This window comes from Echinops telfairi, unplaced genomic scaffold (assembly GCF_000313985.2).
Source record: "Echinops telfairi isolate 266 unplaced genomic scaffold, ASM31398v2 ScPeMD7_44;HRSCAF=162, whole genome shotgun sequence".
In the NCBI taxonomy this organism is placed as follows: Eukaryota; Metazoa; Chordata; class Mammalia; order Afrosoricida; family Tenrecidae; genus Echinops; species Echinops telfairi.
In genome coordinates, this window is record NW_022103942.1 from 12,039,580 (window position 1) to 12,046,086 (window position 6,507).

At 36.3% G+C, this 6,507-nt stretch overlaps 1 pseudogene; it reads right to left on the bottom strand.

Annotated features, from left to right (window-relative positions):
- LOC105979402 overlaps positions 1 to 6,296 on the bottom strand; it is a 17,484-nt pseudogene extending 11,188 nt beyond the window's left edge.
- Positions 6,297 to 6,507: the final 211 nt, after the last annotated feature.

Consider the following 6,507-nt stretch of genomic DNA (forward strand, 5'->3'; position numbering starts at 1 on the left):
GGCAGTGAGTTGAATTGAGCCATTTGTAGTGCTTTATAATTTAACTGTTTCTTTCTTGTATTATATATTTAACTGTATATGATTTAACAGCTTATTCCTTGTTATATATCTAATTATCTTTATAAATAAATATATTAAATTATCAGCAACTTGGTTTTATCTCTCTAGAGAACCCTGTATAACACAGAAGGGATCAGGTATCAGGCATCAAAGAACAAAAAGTCATATCATTGTAAATGATGAGGAGTGCAGATTGGGGAACCAAACCCCATCTGTAGGCAACTGGACATCACCTTACAGAAGGGTCACAGGGAGGAGATGAGCCAGTCAGGGTGCAGTGTAGCAACGATGAAACATACAACTTTCCTCTAGTTCTTTTTTTTTTCAGTGAGAGAGTGAGAGTGAGTCAGTGAGTGAGAGAGACAGTGAGTGAGTGAGAGTGAGTCAGTGAGTGATTGAGACAGTGAGAGAGTGAGAGTGAGTGAGTGAGTGAGTGAGGCAGTGAGTGAGTGAGAGTGAGTCAGTGAGTGAGTGAGAGAGTGAGACAGTGAGAGTGAGTCAGTGAGTGAGAGAGACAGTGAGTGAGTGAGACAGTGAGAGAGTGAGAGTGAGTGAGTGAGTGAGTGAGGCAGTGAGTGAGAGTGAGTCAGTGAGTGAGTGAGGGTGAGGCAGTGAGAGAGTGAGACAGTGAGAGTGAGTCAGTGAGTGAGTGAGAGTGAGTCAGTGAGTGAGTGAGACAGTGAGTGAGTGAGTGAGACAGTGAGTCAGTGAGACAGAGAGTGAGAGTGAGTCAGTGAGTGAGAGAGACAGTGAGTGAGTGAGAGTGAGTGAGTGAGACAGTGAGAGAATGAGAGTGAGTCAGTGAGTGAGTGAGACAGTGAGTGAGTGAGTGAGACAGTGAGTGAGTGAGAGTGAGTCAGTGAGTGAGTGAGACAGTGAGTGAGTGAGTGAGTGAGACAGTGAGTCAGTGAGACAGTGAGAGAGTGAGAGTGAGTCAGTGAGTGAGAGAGACAGTGAGTGAGTGAGTGAGACAGTGAGAGAGTGAGAGTGAGTCAGTGAGTGAGTGAGACAGTGAGTGAGTGAGAGTGAGGCAGTGAGTGAGTGAGACAGTGAGAGAGTGAGAGTGAGACAGTGAGTGAATGAGACAGTGAGAGAGAGTGAGTCAGTGAGTCAGTGAGTCAGTGAGACAATGAGAGAGTGAGAGTGAGAGAGTCAGTGAGTGAGTGAGAGTGAGTGAGTGTCTTCTAGTTCTTAAATGCTTCCTCTCCCCCCACCAAATCAGGATCCCAATTCAACCTTACAAATCCGGCTAGACCAGAGGATATACACTGGTGCAGATAGAAACCAGAAACACAGGGAATCCAGGACAGATGATCCCTTCAGGACCAGTGTTAAGAGTGGCGATAGTGGAGAGTGGTGGGAAGGTGGGTTAGAAAGGGGGAATGGACTATAAGGATCTACATATAACCTCCTCCTTGGGGGATGGACAACAAAAGAGTGGGTGATGGAGAAATCAGACAGTATAAGATATGAAAAAAATAATAATAATTTATAAATTATCAAGGGTTCATGAGGGAGAGGTGCCAGGGAAGGAGGGGTAAAAATGAGGAGCTGATACCAAGGGCTCATGTAGAAAGCAAATGTTTTGAGAATGATGAGGGCAACAAATGTACAAATGTGCTTGACATAAAATGGATGTATGTATGGATTGTGATAGGAGTTGTAGGAGCCCCCAAGAAAAGGGCTTTAAAAATAAATTAAAAAAATAAAAGCATTGTTTAAAAGAAAAAAAAAAAGAGGTAGCACATACTCAGCATTCTTAGTCCTAGGTATGTACCCCAAGGAAGTGAAAGCAGGAGCACAAACAATCTGTGCACATCAATGTTCACTACAGCACTGCTCAAAATATCCAGGATAAGGTAATGTTTATCAACAGCTAAACAAAACGTGGCACGTATATAGAAGGAAATATTAACTATAAAAATGAATCTTGATAGATACTGTAATATAATTGAACCTAGAAAATGGCATACTGAACAAAAGTTTATTGAAAAGGGGAAAGTAGTGCATAACCTCACTTACATGAAATAAAAAATATATGAAACCATGGGGATTTGGAATTCATGAAATGTGGGAGAAATGGAGAAAAGCAATGGTTTGTATTGAATTTATGTAATGGTAGTGGAATAATTTGAAAAGGATAGCAATAAAGATCACAAAACATGAAGAAAAATTAGTGCCATTGATTCTTAAATGTAGAATTGATTGAATAATTGATGGACTTGTATATATTTTCTTTTTTTCCCCACAACCATTTTATTCAGAATTAATAGAGATATTATATCATTTCATAGTTTAATTACATCAAGCAGTATTGTACAATTGCTACCATAATGTGTTTCAAAACACTCTTTTCCTTCTTGAACTCCTTGACATCAATTTCCTTTTACCAACAGCTCCCACCACTGTGCCCTCCAAGAAACCATTACTCTACTTGCTCTCCCTATGGGTTCATCAATCCTGGGTTTCATATACTGAAAAACCGAAAAACATATAAGGAAATTTCAAGGGTGTCACCCCAATGATGTAACACATCTGAGATAATTCCCAATATGAACAAACAAAAAATACAGATGTTGAAAACCAGATCAGGCCTAACATGCATCCGAGGGGCAATCAACTGACAAGGTTTGAACTGTTCAACCCAGGTTTATCCTTTTGATCATCTATACTCAACTCGCCAATGCACTCTGTTTACTAACCACTTTCCTCCCATCTCTATATTATGCATAGAAGGAAATCACTGGAGTCTTATTTCCTATATAGATTCCAGAAGTGTATCTTGGGTTCCCACTGTCATCCACAGACTTCTGCAAACTGGGGTCTCAAAATTTATGCCCTGATACTATTCCCTCCTTCATCTTCAGATTACATTATTTATGATCCTTCCATGGCTGATGTTGGTGTGCTTCTTACATGTGGACTTAGTAGACATTTCACTTAGATGGCTGTATATATTTTCATCATTTAGAAAGTTTCTTCTATGTCTATGAGACTTGAAGTGAATTAATGTTTCATAGGGTCATTTATATTTTAAATATCACAAAAATTAGCTATTTTAAAGACCTACTCTTTTACAGGTAGTTGAATCTCAATTTCAGTGAAATATATCAGGAGACTTTAAAAAGTTCATGGAAAAGTGAAATAATAATGATAAGGGAATTTTTCCACGAATGCTTTAATGTCCCTCATTTAAATGTTGGCAAACTCTCAAGGACACACTCACCTGATTTGAGGCACGCACACAAACTCTTCTGCAAGTGTCTGAGCATTTGTATGAAGCCATTATAAAAAGAAGTTTTATGTTGTGATGTTTAAACTAGCTAAAATACATTTAATTAACAGGATACTGGAAAGAATATCTTTTATAAAAACCACTCTAAAGGATTTAAGTTAGCAAAGTGTGTAGTGAATTATAGAATCCTAATGATCTGCATATATAGCCATACTGCTAATTACCATCCTATGTTTTTCTATTTTACATTTCTTTAGAGTATACTGAATAGATGCAGCAGCATCTAATGCACAGGACAAATACGGGATAAAAAGAGCTAATGCAGAAGTTTAATGATACCCTTCAACTAGCTGAAAACTTCTAGCTCTAAAAAGTGTAAGTATTATGATATCCTTACTGCAAAATAAAACTCAAGCATGAACACCTATTCTAGTTGTTAACATGAATATTCTGAGGGAGAAATTATTGCTCTTAACTGAAATCAGCATTATTGAAAACTGCTGTGTTGAAAACACCCTCATCATGTGAATTTCTTCTAGCATAGTTGGGCCATGAAGCATCTGTCTTTCTAGGGAAAAGGTTTAAAATTTAAAATAATGCCTCTTCTTCTTCCCTGTAAAGAATTGTCAAGAGGTTCGTCTCTAATATTTCAGGATGCTGTCAGCTTAAAGCAGTAGCAAAATATTAGAGATCCAAGTAACAAAATCAAAAAAGTATTGGTGCAAGAGGACAGAATCTCTAAGGATATATTCCAGCCAGCTGTACTTCATGTTATTTATCTTAATATATTAACGTATAAATTTTATTTCAGAAAAAGATATCACCTTTATGCTAATGATGTAAATGTAACAAACTTTTTATTTTAGAAGAGTCACAAGGTTAGTATAGATAAGTCCTGTATACTATGTACCTGTTTCCCCTATTGGTAATAACTTAACATTAATATGTGTAGCTGCCATAAATAATGAACCAACACTGCTTAATTAAAATGAAGTAAAGTCCATAGTTCAGCTTTCCTAAGTTTTTAGTAAATGTCCTTTTTCTACCCCAAGCACCCATCTGGAACAATACATTCGTCCTAGCCATCGTGTTTTCCATATTTCTTTTAGACTGGCATTTTCATGGCCTTGAGTCTTAAAGTGAACCAATCAGGTATTCTGTAATGTTCTGCAATTTGAGTTTGTCTGATATATATCTTTTAATGTTTATAAGTAGACTCCTGGGAAGAATACACAGAGATAATCTTCCATTATCATATCAAAATCCAGTGCCTGAGAGTCAATTCTGAGTATTAACGACCCTATAGCACAGGGAAGAACTGCCCCATAGGTTTTCCAAGAATTTAAATCTTTATAAGAGCAGCCTACCACGTCTTTCTGCCAAGTAGCTAATCAAAGGGTAATATTATCAATGTGTCTTATCATGGATACTGTGAAACATTATTATCTGGCTGATGTAGTGCATGTCAGGCTTCTCCATTCTGTTCCACTAGTGTTTCGACTGTAAATCACTAGGAATAGCCCACACTTAAGGAATGAGGACTTTTGCTCTACCTGGAGGGTATAATTTTATTTAAATTACCTCGAACAAAAATTTTACTAAGATTTTTCCAACAAGGTACTTTATTTATCACTTCATCTGATCTGTTTTGGACCCTAACTTCTTCTATTTAGGGGGTAATCTTCCATTAACCAAAGATAAATAAATACTAGCTTATTCCCATCTGTCTGACAAAAGTACTCCTATAAAATATGCCTGAAAGAAATGAGGTTTGCCACATTATTCACTATTCATTGCCCCAGCTTCTACTTAACAAGTATCTCATAACTTGAACTTTGTCGCAATCATTGGCAATATTTTTCAAAGTATAGTTTTTTTAAGTCGGTGCTGTTCAGCAATGAACATCTAAAATCAATTTTATTCTCAGCTTAACAGTGTGAAAATAGAACAGCATTCATATATGACCCTTCAAAGTGAGTTAAACTGTACCTTCCATTTGTTTATTATAATTTTATCTACAGTTCAGTGGTGAGCTGAAGTATTATTTGTAGTAAAGAATAAGATGCCTTTTGAGGGCAGACACCATGCAACCAAACTGATTTTAGCCCAGCATCTATCAACTTTTCCTAGGATGTATTTGTCCCACGATAGACATGCCATCTCTTCTAAAGATTTATAAAGGAGAAAGATCTGAGCACATGAAGTAAAATACCAGGGAATCTCTTTATTAATTTCTTAGAAAACAGTTCAAAACGCATTGATTTGTGCATGGCTCTAAATAGCCTTACTTGAATTGTATGATCAATATACCAATCACTTATTTTTCCATCTTTCACCTTCACATAAAATTTAAAATCTGTTTCTGAAAATAGAGAAGAAAGAATTTTATATAACACATATATGTACACAGACTGGTTACAAAATACCTAAAAATGCCAGTTATTTACCAAGGGTGGGTACATTTACATGAGTCACATTTCACATTGGAACTGACAACATATGTGCATTCCCTAAAAAGTCAAAGATTAGAGTATATAGTCTTAAATTCAAGTCAGAGCTTGTAAGATTATTTCATAATTCAAATATGATGTCCCTTAGAAAAAATATAGGGACCATCACAAATTATAAGCATCTTTTAACTTTATGCTAGAATCAAAGGAGGCAAGATTTCCATGACTGTACTGTTAAGGATATTATGTGCAGGGACCAATCAGTATTCATTCATAGGTGGAAAAAAAAGAGTTCCCAATTCCAAGAAGAGCACTAGGAAATTTTTGAATAAAGATAGGTAGAGATTATTTTAGAAAATTCACTAGAGAGCATATATTAACTTTATTGTCGCAGATAATCATTAGAGTTCAATATGATTTGCATTGAAGATTCAGCTCACCATTTACTTGCAAAGGGTTCTCAAGAAATTCATAAGCATCTCTGATGTTCACATTTTTATACCTGAAAATAGTTAATATATAATCTTTTTACCTTTCACAATGCGTCGCATTCCACCAGGTTTAAGAAACTAAAGGTATATTTAAATGTGGTAAACTGTTGTTATTGATATTACTATGATTACAGCTGCTATTACTAATAGCTGTCCTAGTAACTATAGCTATTAATCACTCACCATGAACAGGTGCTCTGTTCCAAATGGTTTGTATGGATTATCTCATTTAATCCTCAAATGTCACAGGTCATATACTTCTCTGACAAGG